Source organism: Grampus griseus, assembly GCF_964374135.1.
Source record: "Grampus griseus genome assembly, chromosome: 17".
Classification (NCBI taxonomy): domain Eukaryota; kingdom Metazoa; phylum Chordata; class Mammalia; order Artiodactyla; family Delphinidae; genus Grampus; species Grampus griseus.
This window is the reverse complement of record NC_139011.1, coordinates 31288980-31307172: the sequence shown is the minus strand read 5'-3', so window position 1 is coordinate 31307172 and position 18193 is coordinate 31288980.

Below are 18193 nucleotides of genomic sequence, written 5' to 3'. Positions count from 1 at the left end.
CTTATTCTGCCTAGGACTGTCCTGGCCTGCTTCAGAATTTTTTTTTTTAATTGGAATAAAATTGCTTTACAATGTTGTGTTAGTTTCTGCCGTACAATGAAGTGAATCAGCTGTATGTATACCTATATCCCCTCCCTCTTGGACAATTATTTTAACACCGCTTTTTCACGCTCACAAATGTCCCAGTCTGGATAATAAATTCTAAAGTAAGCCTAAAGTGAGTTAATCTGAGCTCAGTAGACACTTTGAACGCTATGATTTAGGGGAAAGCCTCTCGAGCTTTAAGGTCCACGTGAGCCAGCTGAGGACCTTGTTAAACTGCAGACTCTGATTCAGTAGGACTGGGGAGGGGCCTGGGAGTCGGCGTTCTAACACGCTCCCAGGGGATGCCAATGTTGCAGGTATGCAGACCACTTTGAGTGACAAGGCTGAAGATGGCATGGTTGCCACTGAATGAGCTTCCTACGCAGTTGCCCGGTGTTCCCAGTCCTATGCAGTGTTGCTTCCTTCCTTTACTCCAGGCCCCAGAATGCCTCACTCCTCATGAGCTCAGTAACCACTAATATTCCACTCAAATCTGTAGCTCCTTTCTTCATTTCTTCGCCGATTTCAGTTTGGAGGTGAGTGGTGAGGCCACCCGAGCGGCTGTTCTGCTCTCTGTATATCCCCTGCTTGAGCAATGCTGCTCCACCTACACCTACTCACGACGGACCTGCCCTCTTAATCATGGAGGCTAATCAGTAAAAGTTTACATCCTTGCCCCCAGCCCCAGCTAGTGATTGTTCGATCGAAACATCTCTACTATGATAGCTTATCAAAGGGAATGGGAGGGGGCGTGCTCCTCTGCTGGTTTCCCTGGTAACTGATGAGCCAACCTGAAGTCAATTCCCCTTATAACTGGTAACCTCCCTCTCTCCTGGTAGCAAAGACTGTTGCTGTGTCCTGCAGGCCCTCAGCTGCACACGGTGGGATGTCGCTCCAGGACCGCGCTTCAGATGTGTAAGATCCTCCATTTCTTAAACCACTGATGTCTCTGTTGCTTACTCCAGGCTCTTTCTTCAGTCTTGACGCTGGGCAAGTACAGAGCTTGCAGGCCTGTGGGGAGTAGCCCAACAGGAGGATTTGTCCGTCATACAAACAAGGCAAATTTATATCAATTTGTAAATTAAATTGGCCTTATGTGATAGGTGGGAGTAGGAAAGTGGCCCTTTCACCCTCTTTTCTTGCTTTACACAAAGTTCAGAGAATAGAGAGCTTATTATTTTCCAGACTGCATTCATGTTTCACTTACACACGACAGCTAGCTCACTGTGAACTTTCCCTTTTCAATTTAGTATTAATTTTGATGAATTTTTTAACCCAAGGAAAACACTTCTGGAGTCTATTACAAGATTGGCGGACTCACACTGTGATCAGAGGCAGATGCTTAAGGGAATAGTGGAGTTATTTGTGATTCATGACCATTCCTGGTGGGGGGTAGGGTGGGCGTGGGGAGAGAGTGAGAACAAGTGGGAACAGAGTAAATATGTAAAGAGAATTGCAATCTCAGGGCCATCTGTGCTAGCTGCAGGACGCGAATCTCAAACAGAAACTGTAGGAAAGCAAATGTTATTCGTTGGTTTCAATCCTGTGCCCTTCAGAATTTCTCGTTTCACTCATTCATTCACTCCTTCATAAGCACATTCACTTTTGAGTTCCTACTCTGACACAGGCTTTATGATGGGCACTGGGGACCAGATGTTAAGAGAGACTCTGTGTTCAATTAGCTTTGGGTAGAGAAATGTAGAAATCCTTCCACTCGCTCATTCTACTGCCCCCCACCCCTAATGCTGAAACTCGGCCTCTGTGCACTGGTGCCAAATGGAATCTCAGAGACAGAGTTTTGGGTGAAGTAGAAAAGAACAGCTTTATTGCTTTGCCAGGCAAAGGGGGAGTCAGCAGGCTAATGCCCTGAAAATTTTGTGTCCCAACCCCCGGGGGGGGCGGGGATTTGGAGTTTTGTAGGAGTGGTTCAAGGGTGGGGTTGCCGATAAGGATCAGGGTGTGTGTAGGACCTGCATTCCTTTCATCTGGCCTCAGGTGGCCTCTTGATGAGTGACTGTGGTTCTCAAGGTTATCAAACTGACCTTCTCTCTGGAATGAAGAACGCTTCATCAAGTAGTTAACATCTTCCATCTGTTGGGGGTTTTAGTTCTGCAGAAGAGCTCAAAGATATTGTTATATGTATCACTCAATGCAGAACCAGGATCCTGTCCCAAGGCTACACTATTGTTTCGTGGCTTCTCCTCCCTTGTCTCTGCATCCCCTCCCTTCCCTGATTAGCGACTGTTTGAACTTGCCCTTTGGAACTCAGGGAAGGTCATAGAGGCTACCGTCTGTTCCCTACAAGAAATGGGGGACAGAAGGGCTTCCATGCCCAGGAGCCCCACATGGTCCTGCTCAGTTTCATCCCCCCACACAATTTTAGGCAGTCATCTAATTCTGTCAAGTCTTCCTTCTAGATATATCTCAAATGGATTTCCATTCACAGGGCCACTGATATATAGCACAGTCATCCTTACCAAAATTATAAGAGCCTCCAAACTGATCTTCCTAATTTCGGTTTTCAACTTTTTCAGGTGGAAAATCTTTTTGACTACAATGATCTTTCCAAAGGTAAAATCTGATTACTATCTCTCCTTTCTTAAATCCTTCAGTGGCTTCCTATTGCCCCAGGGTCGAGTCCAAGTTCTCTTACAACTTAAGATCTTTATTGGTTGGGCTTTTGCTTACATCTCCACTTCGCTGATCCAGTACTTGATTCATTTTATAAATATGTGTTAATCACCTATATATGACAGCCACTATGCCAGACACTCTAAATAAAATAAGAAACAGCCTTGCACACCTAAGGTTTATATCCTACCAAAGGAGACACTTAAACAAATAATTAGGTCGTTAGCACCAGTTACAAGGACGCTTCTTCACAACCATCTTTATGATGTGAATATCCTAGACATTCTAACTATAGTATTTAGGATTATCTTGGGTATGGTCTATTCTGGAGTAGAAGGTTTTCCAGACCTTAATTTTAAAAGAGGATCATTACTAAAAAAAATAAGTAAATAAAAAGACATAGTCACTCTATTAGTTATAGTAATGCTAGGTACTATCACAGACAAATTATGAAATTTCCGTAGTTTAAGACAATGACAATTTATTTCTAGCCCCTATAGGTAGGAGGGACCAAGCAATCATTCAGGTATTCAGGCTGTTACAGATTTTTTTTCATTATTAACCCAAGGTTTCTAAGTTTTCTGAGCACTGACATCCTGCTGACAGCCAGGGGAAGAGAGGACTCGAAGGTAGGTTTTAATGGGCCAGACCTGGAAGCAGTACGTATCCCTTCTAGGCACATTCTACTGGCTAGAATTTTTCACATAGTGAAGTGAAAGGAGGCTAGGAGATTCAAAACAGTCCTGTGCCCAGGACCAGAAGGAAATGGGTTTGATAAACAGAGACCTCGATTAGATAGAGTTGGGGAGACTAGAAGGAGCTGTCAGTCCCTGCTACAGCCACAGACCCCAACAGGAGGAAGAAAGACTCCTCTTCTTTCCTGGCAAGGACTCAGCCAATGAAAAGCCATGGACTCTCCCAACTTCCTTTCTCCCCTACAAAAGTGTTCTCCCTCCCTTGCTCTGCAGGGACTTGCACATGACTCCCCGTGGTTGCAGACCCTGAATTTCAGTGCTCTGCTGATCTCAAGTAAACCCATCTTTGCTGGAGAAATACCTGGCAGTTTGCTTCCTGTCAACCACCCACAGCCCCGCAAATCACACCGTCACCGTGCGCCTCGCACTCTAGTGAGGCGTTCTTCAATTATCACGCATTTGAAAACAGATGATCAAGTTAAAATTCTTTAAAACATAATTCTGCGTTTAGATGCTTCTGGGCTTAAGACTCAAAGAAAGAGTCATCTAATACATTTGTTTTCTCTCATCCATGAGCCTCTGTGGAAACTGTCTCCCCTGTCCCCATGCCTATCTTCCCCCATGCCTGCCTGTGTCCCTATCAATTTGTCATTTGCTAAATTCTTAGCTGCCTTTTAGATCTTACTTCAAAATTAGCTTTTATGCCGTGCTCTTGTGATCTCCCCTCCATGGATTCTAGGAGCACTTTGTAATCTCTATCTATGCATGCTATGAAAATGTGTGAATTAATTAATGCCTACTTAATTCTTGTATCCCTGGAACTCAGCACAATACCTAACACGAAGTGTAATACCTTACTGACTGAAGTGATTGATGTTTTTCAACAAGGCTGGGATGTAGGGCATAAGTGGGAAAAATGTAAAAAGATTCACTATCCTGGATATAATCTAAGGCAGTGATTCTCAGAGTGTGGCCCCTGGACCAGCAATATCATCACCTGGGAATTTATTAGAAATGCATATTCTCAGACCCTACCCTACACATACTGAAATAGAAACCAGGGGTGGAGCCCAGCAATCTATGGTTTAATAAGCCCCACCAGGTGATTCTGAGCCCATGCTAGAGTTTCAGAACCACTGACCTACATGTTACCAAGAGAAGCCTAGATTAATCAAACTAATTCCAAGAAAAAAGAAAATGTCAATATTGATAATCTAATAAGAACAGCTCTCATTCCTTGAGTATTTCTTGTGCCTTTTATAAAGTTGTGACCCCAGAGCAGTCTTGTGACTCACGTAATCCAATTAGATGTGGCTTAAATGTAAAGCCTAGTACGACAGATGAAAAGAATGTGATAAGGATTCAGAAGAGAGTGAGCAATAAATAGATTGATGTAATCCACTCAAGTAATATCACCACCTGAGTAGGGATTACTGACTCAATAATTTGAAAATTAGGTAATGTGTAACTTGAATCCAATGGGCAAAGGCTGTGAAGTACCTCTTTGGAAGGCTGTAACACAGGATCTATATGAAAAGGCTGAGCCTGTCAAGCAGAGTTGCATTCTGATTATTGAGATCTTACTTAACAGGGTGAAGAGTTGGTTCTAAACAATACTTGAAAAAGTGACCCCTGATATTGTTTGGGATGACACAACTTGTTTTGAATTAATATGTCAAATATGTGATTGGAGTTTAAAATATATATTTGGCCCTGGTTTAAATTTCTGATTCTAAGTTGAATTTTTACTATACTTGTAAACAGTGTCAAAACATGTTTGGGAATTTAGTGTTTACGATATTGATAGGTTTAGTTTATTAGATTTACCGGACTTGTATAAATATTTAGGAATATTTATTTGTTAATGTGGAATTGAAAAGCTTTAAAAGTCATTAAATATACTGTGTTTGTTAATGAAATTTCAAAGTTTCTGAATGTTTGAGTTGTGAGATCAAGATTTAAATGAAAAGTGCTGATTAAATTTGTTTGATTTATAAATAGATTATGAGACTCATAAATTAGACTTAAAAGTTTAAGGAAAACTAAATTTTTAAATGTATAACTTTAAACCCAGCACAACTTCGTAGTAATCTTTTCTGTGTATAGAAACTGCCATTGAGCATCTTTAAAAGGTAGCAAACTCCCAGTTAACACCAAGGGCTTTACCTGATTCAAATCATTTAATCCTCCCAGAAACTTGTGAGGTAGGCAATGTTTTTATCCTTCTTTTATTATGAACAATAGATTAAATAACATGTCCAAACACACAGCTAGTAGGTGGGAGATCTAGGATTCAAACCCTTTAGGTCAGATTCCACAGCCCATCTTCAAACTAATCCATTTTCTTCCCCTTCCACTTGCAGGCCCGTTTGGAGCCAGAGGGACAGAAAATGAGGCTGAGGGGATGACTCTCAGGGTTTATCTGGAGGCTATCCTAGTAGTAGTGCTCAGAATGACACTATATAGATACCGGATATAGAGCTGAATTTTGCTTCTTTTCTCATCTCCCACTGGCACTCACTCCCACTCATGTTCCCCTCTCCTTCCAGTTTTCTAAGGAGGGAACTTACAGACCTCTGGGGTAAGATGGTAGAAAAATTCCCAACTAGGGATTTCTGCTGGGGAGACTGAGGGTTGGAATCCTTGCTTGACTCCTTTTTGGCCCTAACCCTCTTTCTATATCTGAGTCCCTGCTTTCAGGCCATCACCAGTCAAATCTGTCCTCTTGCCACTGGCCTGTTATTTGGGGTCTCTTTGTTTGTTTGTTTTTTGGTGATACATTTTTTTCAACAAATTTTGAAGTACATGCTTTATTTCAGGACTTGAACTGGGGACATAGATTCCAAAGATTAAGATATAATATAAATAGTTAATAATTTACAACTATGATGTAAGAGGTCTTTCTCCTGGAAGAAAGTATGAGTAGCTCTTTGATGACAAAGAAGGTGGGTAAGAGGGTTTCAAGGAGAGAAAACACATATTAAAAAGCCTGGAACAGGGAGAGTTTGGCCCATTAAAGAGTTAAAAGAAGTAAGAAAGGTTGTTTTTTTTTTTTTTTTTAACATCTTTATTGGAGTATAATGGCTTTACAATGGTGTGTTAGTTTCTGCTTTGTAACAGTGAATCAGTTATACATACACATATGTCCCCATATCCCCTCCCTCTTGCATCTCCCTCCCACCCTCCCTATCCTACCCCTCTAGGTGGTCACAGAGCACCAAGCTGATCTCCCTGTGCTATGCGGCTGCTTCCCACTAACTATCTATTTTACTTTTGGTAGTGTAGATATGTCCATGCCACTCTCTCACTTTGTCCCAGCTTACCCTTCCCCCCTCCCCATATCCTCAAGAGCATGGACATGAGGATATAGGCTGTTGTTTTTCAGAGCAAGAAAGGGAACCACCTCCAAATGAGGCTGCAGGGTTTAGCGTCACTGTGCGAAGGTCCTGCGTTATCACACAATTGGTTTGATACCCAAGCGCTGTTCATGGGATCAGGTGAGTCAAGAAAGTTGACCAAAGAACACCAATGTCTTCCATCAGGAGACCCAATCCATCACACAGGAAAAAAGTGTTCTAAGACACTTAGACACATATAAGTAAAAATCTGCTAGTGGAAATGAGAGGTGACGGTGCATAGTTTAGCTCTGTTCAGTTCGTCAGGTGTTTACCGATCTTATTGATTGGCTTTACTTATATGTCATTCACAGTGTTAGATACTGGGACACTAGGATGAACGAGAAGTCCTAGCCTTTGAAGATCTCTAGACTCACACACACACACACGTATGTATATGTATATATTCATATGTCTATATATTCTGTACATGACAGATATATGTATATTTAATATATAGCATATATGACAAATACATATGACATATATTATGTATGCATATATACGTGTGTATATATAAGAAGAAAAATATAAAGACATCCTGGCCCTTAAGGACCACTGGTTTAGTTTAGTCTTGTGTGTACATGTATTTAGTAATACCTGACATAAACTATATATATGTATATTTATATATATGCACATAATAGCTTAGGTGATGGGCCACTAATTAATGGAGAGAAAGAATGAGAAGCCAGCAATTCATTTCATAGGAAAAGGAACCTGTCTCCCTATGGTCCAGAAAAGGAGGGAAATGGCCTCTGTACTATCAGCAAAACATCTTCAGGAGCCTCAGGAGGTCTGACCTGGCAACATGTTTTGGTTACAGGATAAAGCTTTTGTCCTTAAGTAAATGAGGAAGGTCAGGAGGATGAACCCAAGAAGAACACTCAAGTTCTAAAGAGTGAAGGCATCAAGCCAGCTTGGCCAGCATCTTTAACAGGACAGCTACCAGGTACAGCCAGGTGAGAGAAGTGCTGGAAATAAGACAGCTGATGACACACCTTCATTACAAGAAAGGTCTTTTATCCCACACAAATTACATGATGATATTGAAAGAAAAGAAAGGCTTGTTTGGAAACATTACCCTCTACTCAGTTCTTCACTGAAAACTATTGCCAGGGAGTAATGACAGAGTTGCTGCCACTTGAAAGCTGATTTGGAAGTGGAAGGGCTTACTTTATCTCAGACCCCCTGACTCATGAGGGAATCACTGAAATCTATTTCTCTTAATGTTTTCCAAAGAGACTTACTGATCAAAGTTGTTTCCTTCCCAGAGGTGTGTTCCTTCAAGCACAGGGAGGAGGCGTATCTCTGGGACACCCAGAGGACGTTTATAGTCACTTCCCAAGTGGCTCTTGTTCTCAGGATTAAAAATGGAAATTATCTCTCAGCTGTCAATGTAACATCATCCAGCAGCATGAAATTCTGTCAAAATTGAAATTGAAGATGAATAAAACTTAGATACACACTCAGGATTATTCCTATTGGGATAGCAGCAGTGCTCTGCACTGACGATTCTACACCCTAATAGTAGATTAGGAAATAGAGACGTACTGGTTTTCTAAATGCCCCTGTACACTTTGCCATGGGAAGTAGCGGTGATTGAATAGACTGACAACTACTGTGAGCATATGCAATGAGCCAACTCCACAGCGCCCCAGGGCAGGATTATAGATGATTTGTGTGCATTTGGGGGGGTAATCAGTTATTATAATTCCATTTGTAATTTATGTTTGCATGAAAATGCAGTTTTTAACCACTGCTAGGATTTGAGGCGCCAGTGCAACCTGTTTTCATTTGGTCAAACTCCAGGGAATTTCAGCGTGTCCGTTCAGTAATAATGCATATCTACATTATTGGATGGCTGGTTTCAAAGAATAAATAACTACTCTTTATAGGAACAATATTTACAGAACATGTCTGGTGCATGCAAAGCTTCATTACCCGTCAGGCTTCATTCTAAATAGATACATGCCAAAATTCAGGATAAAGGGAAGAAAGGCAATTAAACAGGAAGGCCAGAAATGAATGCCCTTCTCTTTAGGTATGTCAGCAACACGTTACTCACAGGTTTCTAAAGAGAATTAGAGAGGGAAATTTTACCGAGGTCCAGTCAGATGACTTGAGTCTGAAAATGTCTTATGCTTGGAGAAGCAAGCGTGTGTTTAAGAAGATGAGAGGGAGGCCTTCCCTGGTGGCGCAGTGGTTGAGAGTCCGCCTGCCGATGCAGGGGACACGGGTTCGTGCCCCGGTCCGGGAAGATCCCACATGCCGCAGAGCGGCTGGACCCATGAGCCATGGCCTCTGGGCCTGCGCGTCCGGAGCCTGTGCTCCACAACAGGAAAGGCCACAACAGTGAGAGGCCCGCCTACCGCAAAAAAAAAAAAAAGAAAGAAAGAAAGAAAAAAAGTTAATAGAGGCAACTATAGGTCAAGACTAGCTTGAAGGGAGGCACAGTCATTCAGGCTGAAAATCCTGCTGAGGGTGGCAACAGGTGCCTTGGAACAATTCAATTAGCTAATCACAGATGGTTGCCAGATATGCAGTCTAAACTTTCTTTTCACTAACAAATGTCACAGCTAAGAAAATCTGAACTTTGGCAAATTGGGAGCGATTCCCTGCTAAGGATAACTTCTGTTCTCATCACAATTTCATAGGAAACAGATAAGGAAGTGCATTGTCACATGAGGGAAACTTCATAGCAATTCAGGTTGCCCAACAATGAGCGATCTGCACTTTGGAAAAATGAGATGTCCATGGCTGATCTCTCTGGGGATTCCTGTGTAGGGGGGCCCCTGGACTTGATCTCCATACTGGCAAGACTCAGAGTACCAAGATCCAAAGAAGTGAATATTTATAAATTGATAATAATTCAAATGCATTAACTGAAGTTTATCATCAAGTGAATACATTCTATAAATAGAGTCTATAGGTCTAGTTCCCCAGCCCTTTTATAAGAGTCTCTTCATCCTCTGGGGAATTGGCACAGTGATTGATATGAATGTTTGCTAGTGTGTCAATGGTTATAACTATTTCTGAATAACAGAAACTTTGATAAACTGATAAAAGTTTCTTCATAAAAGTGGTTTGGATAGACAATCACACAATCTTTCTCAGGCAGTCTGAAGTTTCAGAAATCCTGCAATCCATCCACAGACAGGCTGTAAACTTAGGTTGTGAGACACCTTGATATATTTGATCTAGTATGAAAACCCAGCTTTTCTACTGTTTTGACTACTTAAGAACTAAAAATACACCTAAAGCTTTCAGTTGGAGGTAGGGTGGGAAGAAAGAGGAATCATATTTATAAATGTAGTTGTCATTACATCCCTCTGGCCCATATCCTTTACCTTACACAGTTAAAAGCATACATGTCAGATTTGGTCTAACTTCTAAAAAGAAAACCCTTCCATGTATATTTCTGGGTTTTCTTAAACAAAAGTTCAAATTGACGTTTTTTCTCACAGAAAATATTTCTTTAACTCACCCAAATGCTTTTTTTTTAATCAGCCCAAGTTAGTATTTCATAGGAGAATTAATGAATAGATGGGCTAATATATGATTTAGAGATCTCTGTAATGAGGGGTAAATGAAATGACTGTTAATTATCTAGTGAATCATGCCCAAGAATCCCCATTAGGTTTGGTTGATGTTTCCAAAATTTTTTCCCCAAAAGGAAGCAGGAGGCAAATTCAAACTCCTTGGAGAACTCTAGGCTTGGTGTTTCCAAGACAAAAACAGCCATCACATATGAACATACATAACTACCCTCCTTTCTTAATGTCAAGTAAGAGCAGAAAACCCATTCAGTGCATCACCAGATCCCATATTATAGAGGCGGTGTTTGGTTTGATTAATATCTGATAAAGGATGACAGCTCTATCCTGAGGGCCAGGGTCACTGGGTTTCCTTCCCCACTCCAACACTGGAATGGTTCTTATACTGCAGATACACGGTAGCATCATGGGATGTGATACCCATTGCTCTGTATTACAAGCACCCACAATACAAACTGTGCATGGACCTTAGAAGCTAAATCAGCAGATTCAGTTAGACCCAATAAATACTAAAATGTCATCTAGGCTTTGGATACAGTTTTATAGTAGTTACTCCTCCTACAGAGAAGCAGTAGAAAAGAAAAAGAATTGTGTTGACTCCCTTCTGCACTGTCTGGACCTGTTAATATTCAGGAAGGATGAGGTCCTCATATATATCACTATCTATCATCTATCTCTCAAATATATATATATTTACATATATAAAGGTATATATAATTACAATATGTACATATATAAAAGTATATATAATTTAAAATGTTAAATAACTTGGTTTTTTCCATAATGCACACCCTATAACATCAGGAGAGGTTGACCCCCCGTACTCATTTACATTTTATAAATATTTGACCTTTAAAGTATATGTTATATCTATCATGCTAGAAATTAAAAGAGGCTAAAATATTTTCTTATTGGAAAATGATTTCAGTGGAAGAGTGAGAAACAAGTAACTTTATAAATAACTACTTGTTATTCAATTATGACTACTTTTGCTAACACACGAGTCAGTATCATGAAACAAGACAGCCTTGCAACAGTAAACTCGGGTCTCTGTTTTCAAAGTGAGATGCAGAGCTGAGTTAGAAGCACCTCCATTACACTGAATCAAGTTCAGTTAAAGGAAAGTAAATATCTCGGTTTTTTTAACCAGGCAAAAGGACACAAAAATATTTTCTTCTTTTCAGTGTTTTAGGAAGGTAGGAAAACAAAAACGTTGTCTGGGTACATCTTGAAGCGCAATTTGTCTCCTTCAAAAGACAAACTGCTGAGCTTCGAGGTGATGGGGCACCACAGATGTGCAGCCCATTTTGAAGACACTCCCAATTGTCAGCCTCAGGAGAGATGTGATGTAGCCTTTGATAAGAAAAACGAATTTGGCTCATTACCTGCTGAAAACATCTTTTGTAAGGTGGAGCGTCCTCAAAGCAACAGGGAAATTTCAACTCCCTTCAAAATCGGCAAGGGTGGGATGGTACTGGTGAAGCTAACACTTTGTACTCACAGGTACTAAGAAACAATCTAATATAAAAGCCTTCTTCTAGGGGATTACTGAATTTTTAAATCAATTGTAAAAATTCATGTCAGGCCTCTGAGAGATGAAACTGAAACTAATATTAACAAACACCTTTTTTTTAAAACTAAAAAAAATTTTATTGAAGTATAGTTAGTTTACAATGCTTTGTTAATTTCCGGTGTACAGCCAAGTGATTCAGTTATACCTATATATGTTTTTTTATATTCTTTTCCATTATAGTTTGCTACAAGATATTGAATATAGTTCCCTGTGATATACAGTAGGACCTTGTTGTTTATCTATTTTATATATAGTAGTTTATATCTGCTAATCCCAAACTCCTAATTTATCTTTCCCCCCTCCCCCCTTTGGTAACCATAAGTCTGTTCTCTATGTCTGTGAGTCTGTTTCTGTTTTGTAAATAAGTTCATTTGTATCACATTTTAGATTCCACATGTAAGTGATATCATATGGTATTTGTCTCTCTCTCTCAGACTTACCTCACTTATATGTGATCATCTCTAGGTCACTCCGTGTTGCTGCAAATGGCATTTTGTTCTTTTTTGTGACTGAGTAGTATTCATGCTATTCATATACCACTTCTTTATCCATTCATCTGTCAATGGACATTTAGGTTGCTTCCATGTCTTGGCTATTGTAAATAGTGCTGCTATGAACACCAGGGACATGTATCTTTTCAAATAGAGTTTTCTCTGGATATATGCCCAGGAGTGGGATTGCTGGATCATATGGTAATTCTATTTTTAGTTTTTTAAGGAACCTCCATACTGTTCTCCATAGTGGCCACCCCAATTTACATTCCCACCAACAGTGCAAGAGGGTTCCTTTTTTTCCACACCCTCTCCAGCATTTGTAGACTTTTTGATGATGGCCATCCTGACCAGTGTAGTTTTGATTTGCATTTCTCTACTAATTAGTGATGTTGAGCATCTTTTCATGTGCCTGTTGTCCATTTATATGTTTTCTTTGGAGAAATATTTATTTAGGTCTTCTGCCCATTTTTTGGTTGGGTTGTTTGTTTTTTTGATACTGAGTTGTATAAGCTGTTTGTATATTTTGGAAATTAATCTCTTGTCGGTCGCATCGTTTGCAAATATTTTCTTCCATTCCTTAGGTTGTCTTTTCATTTTGTTTATGGTTTCCTTTGGGCATAGCTCTCTTTAGAAATGTTGTATCGAATCAGGTTGTAGCCTAAAAAAAATTCTTTTTTATTTAATGCCACATCATACATTTTTTTTGTTCCAATCCATTAAGTGTTGATTTTATAGTTTGGCTGTATGAATGTAAACTTATTTTATTATGTTCAAGCATATAAATGCGTGTGTGGGTACGTGTAGGGTGGGGACTTCAATATTCTGTTTACACAGGGTTGATTCAGCTATTTATTAACTATATCTTAGATAATTACATGCGTTCAGTTACTTTTTTTTCCCAAAATAAGGGCATCTGGCAATTCTCTTACCCCATTCTAAAATTCTATCCAAAACTATTTGGTTGTTGAAAATCAAAGCAAATAGTAAAACGTTAAAGTAAAACAAAAGCTATATTTTATGGTGCATTCCATTGTACTCTCCTTTTTGGGAGGAACAGAAAAATCAAGACTTTTAATAGATACCTAATAAATGATTTGTTCCTATATAAGACATATAGCTCTGGTAAGTAAAATATAGAAAGGGGAAATGATCGAATTATATCTCGCTGAGTAAAAATTGATCTTAAAAAATTTTCCATATGCTCATTAAAGGAATTAACAATAATAATTCCTGTATCCCAGGGAATCAATGCAGATTTAGACTTTGGTCAGGCAGGTGGTCTACAGAGAAAGGCTTGAACGTGTTTGATGGGAGTTGCAGTGATGTAGAGAAATAGAGCTTGTCATAAAAATTTCCCATTCGTTGTGAGATCATAAATCATTAGGTCTAAAGCAAGCAAAATTATGAAGACACAAGATAGGGAAAATTTGGTTTTGAAATTTTTTTTCTGATAATAAAAAGTCTGGGACTTAGACTTCTTCCAGATTTTGTTGTGAGACTTGATTCTTTCCTAGATATTGGTAAGATTGTCACCAATACTTATTCCCCATTTTCATGTGTTGTTTCTGAGCCTTTTAACATTTTCTACTCCAAACTCTAAAATTTCTTCTCCTCTATTTCAGTTCCAGACACACCTCTCTATGCCTCACTTACCTATAATTCTGTAATATTGAGGACATTTACAATATCTTTGTAAAGGAGTTTTGTAAGATACTCAGTATAAACCACATTGTCTGGTATATGGTTAACAATTCATTCAATCTTTTAAAAAAATTTTTTTATTGAAGTATATTTGGTTTACAATGCGTTAATTATTGCTGTACAGAAAAGTGATTCAGTTTTATGTATATATATATATTCTTTTTAAAATATTCTTTTCCATTACAGTTTATCATATGATATTGAATATAGTTTCCTGTGCTATACAGTGGGACCTTGTTGTTTATCCATTCTGTTTATAAAAGCTTACATCAGCTAACCCCAGCCTCCCACTCCATCCCTTGTTCAACCCCCTCCCTCCATTAAATCTTAACTCTTACTACTACTGTTACTACTACTATTACTATTATGATTACGTTCATATATAATATGCCTAGAACCTATAGTATATAGAATAAAAATAGGTTTGGTCTTAGTTCTTTCTTACAGCAGAGTGCTTTAGGTTTGACTCCTAGGACACTTATAATTAGGCACTGTGACAGAGATATTTAGTATTCATCACTTCTCCATGTGCTCCTTGACATTTTATTGAAATGTTCTCCATGGAAATAAACTTTAACTATGGTACTATATAGCCTATGGCTTTTTCAGATCTAGGCAGTGGGAAAGGGTGTGGAGAGCCGAATCCAAGCTCCAACCAAGATCAATATAGAGAATCCTAAATAGCTTGGAGAAGCCAGGCTGCATTCCACAGCTCAAATATAGGCCATGATGTGCTAGATGAAGTAGGGTAATCTCTTTATTCTTACCTTCAGAATAGCTAACATTCACCTTTTCATAAATGTTAGCAGTTTACAAACAATTTCTCACCATGTCTTCATAGCCATGAGGAGTAGATATCTCATTTTCCTCATTTTGTGGAGAAGTAGACTGAGTTTTCAAAAGATTAAATGACAATCCCAAGTTTGGTGTAGCTAAGGGGTTGGGGTCTGGCATCCAGCTGACAGGTGAGACACATGGGATTTGGGCCAAACTTCTGTCTCTTGGAGGCTCAGTTTCTACATCTCAAGGGATTGTTTCATAGTTTGAATGAGACAGTTTATCTTAAACATAAATATTAGCTATTGTTGTCACAAAACTGGTAACTGGTAGACTAGAATAGGATTCAAATCTAGGCTTCTCAGACTCCCAAACCTATTCTGAACCACTGAATACAACATCCTCCCCATATTAGTCTCTAATACGGTGCTCCATCACATAATTTATCATTTAACCAGAAGTCTGGGACTGCATGCCCAATAAATCTTAGGAAACATGACACTGTCTTTCCTACTTGTCAGGTTCTTCACATCAATTATCTTCTTCTCTATTCAGTAAGAAAGAGTATGGTGGTAATTATTTATTCACTTGATGAACATGTATTGAGAATCTATTATGTAGTAGGCAATAGACTAAATGCTGGAGCTACCAAGAGGGGCTCACAAGCTAGGAGCCAAAATAGACATAACACCCAGCAAATGTCAGTCACCATGATTAACATGATTTTAAAAAATTACTGTAAACAGTTTGAGGAAACTCTGTAGAGCCTGTAGGACAGCTAAACCGAACCTCAAAAGACTAGAGATAAAGACAAAGAAAATTGTCAAAATAAAGAAACATAAGTATATATTGGAAGGTGGGGTAGACTGTACTTTTATTTACTCATATCTTATCCTTCTATGAGAAGGATTATATTTTCCCAACCCCTATGTCAGGTTGGGCCACATGGTTTGCTTTAGCCAATGAAGTGTTTACTTCTAGATAAAAGCTTTAAGAGCCTGCCCAAGCTTTGTCATACTCTCTCCCTTTGTCTATAAATGACCAAATAGTAAATATTTTAGAGTTTGCAGGCAACACATAGGCTCTGCTGCATATTCTTTTTTTTTTTTTAACTCTAGCCATTAAAAATTTTTAAGGCATTCTTAGATCATTGGCCACAAAAAAATAAATAAAAAAGAAAACACAGGTGATAGGTCAGATTTGCCCCACTAGTTTGCCAACTCTGTTACAGATAATCGGTGTGGAGTGAGAAGAGCGCTAGCAGGGAGCAGAGAACCCAGGTGACCCATGGTGGATGCATGTTGTGATGATAAGTAAAAGTTTCTTGTGAGGAACTGTTGAGATTTCAGCATCATTTGTTACTCTAGCATAACCTAATGTATCCTGAGAGAGAGCAAATCTTGAAACATTCCACCAGGAAAAATTTAGAGAGTTTTTTGGTAAAATGTTATATTTAAGATAAATCTTAAAGGATGCATAAAATCTTGCCAAGGAAAGAAAAGAGCTAGGATTTTAAACGGAGAACACAAGTTGGGCAAAGTTTTGGATTCTTGAATGTGTGTGGGTGGGAGTTGGCGGTAGGGAGGCTCGGGCAGAAAAAGCCCGATGGGAATGTTACCTGAGAGGGCAGCAGTACTGCTTTATTGTCCAGGATGGTGGGTGGGGGGTGTGATTTACAGAAACCTGCCTGCTTAGAATACTACTTACATTTATTTGCAGAAATTTTGTCCGACCACTGAGGAAAAGTCATAACAGAGAATAAGAAATGTTGCAAACTAGAGGGCTAAAGTTAACCAAGTCCATTGTACCGAAGCTCAATCTTCTGTGGAGTTCTTCAACACTATTTTGATGATTTGAGCAGTGCTTCCTAAAAGAACTAAAGATTTTAAGGGGGTTTTGAGGACAACCGAATCTCTTCAATATCTCAATCCTCAATAACCAAGGCTGAGGCTGGGATCACTTTAGTAGTGATTCAAATGAGCTTTGGACTTAATAGGTCTGAAGATACACTCAATTTCTTGGGGTTGATAGAGCCAAAGACTCAGGTGAAACATTATAGAGACACACATATATAACCTTAAAAGTATGATTTGACACAGGAAGTTTAGTCCTTTGGCTTAATTAGTAGCGAAAATATTCTTCCTAATATATTTATTAAAGTGTGATTTTCTAAGCTACATACTAGAGTGCGGGGGTGATGGTGGTGGGGACAGAACTAACATTGAACTTGAGTACCTTCCTAGCAATCAAAAAACTGATAGTTTATAGAACCTTATAGGTTATAGATAAACTAATGTGAGTACTTTGCATTTTTAATTCTCCCACTCCATCCAACTTGTACTTTTTAAAATTATCTTGGGTACATACTTATTCTGAATGAGTATTTTCATTATATACGTGGATTTTTTGATTACTCAAATTAATCACTTTTAACCTTGTAACTGATTTATAAACCTATAAATATAAATGTCAGCATTCATTTGTCATCTTGAAATGAACTGTCAGTAGTTGTTTTTCAACAAAAATAGAATATCTCTACAGAGATTGACATTAATATTGGCAATATAAATATATATACACACCAGGTACTCTGGATACTAATGATGCATTTTTATTAACACATTTGTGAGAATTTGGGGGTAAATCTTTAGGAATTTTGACAAACTGAGAGGTTGACCCAGTAAACAGAAACGTATGATCACTCCATTCTGTATAATGTGTCATTTCAAATTGTTCAACCCATACAAAAGATGGGAGATGGAATAAAGAGCAGACCTTTCTCCTAAAGAAGAGAGAGAGCTAGGAACCTTAGAATTATGATATGAAGACCTCTCCAGTGATTCATGTTTTCTCCTAATTTCAACGGGGAACTCATGATAATTTTCAATAAAATTTTAGCTGACAGGCTGTAAAATCTATCTACTAGGTGTCTGAAATGAGCTTAGCACAGAGCTGAGTAAGACAAATCCCAAAGCTCAGAAAATTTTGTCTGGAAGGATGAAGTGTGGAAACAGTCATATAAAAGGAAACATGAATTTCAATGGGGTGAGTGCGAAGATAAAGTACATACAGCGGCACACATGGCAACATAGAAGGGATCCTGGAAGGGCAGGGATTCAAGAAAGGTTCTTGACACAGGAATAAGATGCCTAAATTGAGTATTAAGGGATGTATGAGAGGCAGGCAGGTGAAGGGAGAAGCAAGCAGCTTGAGCATCCCAAACAAAGGGATATCCTACTACCAAGTCCTTTTCTAGAGCCACCCTTTTCTCATATACAAAACTGTT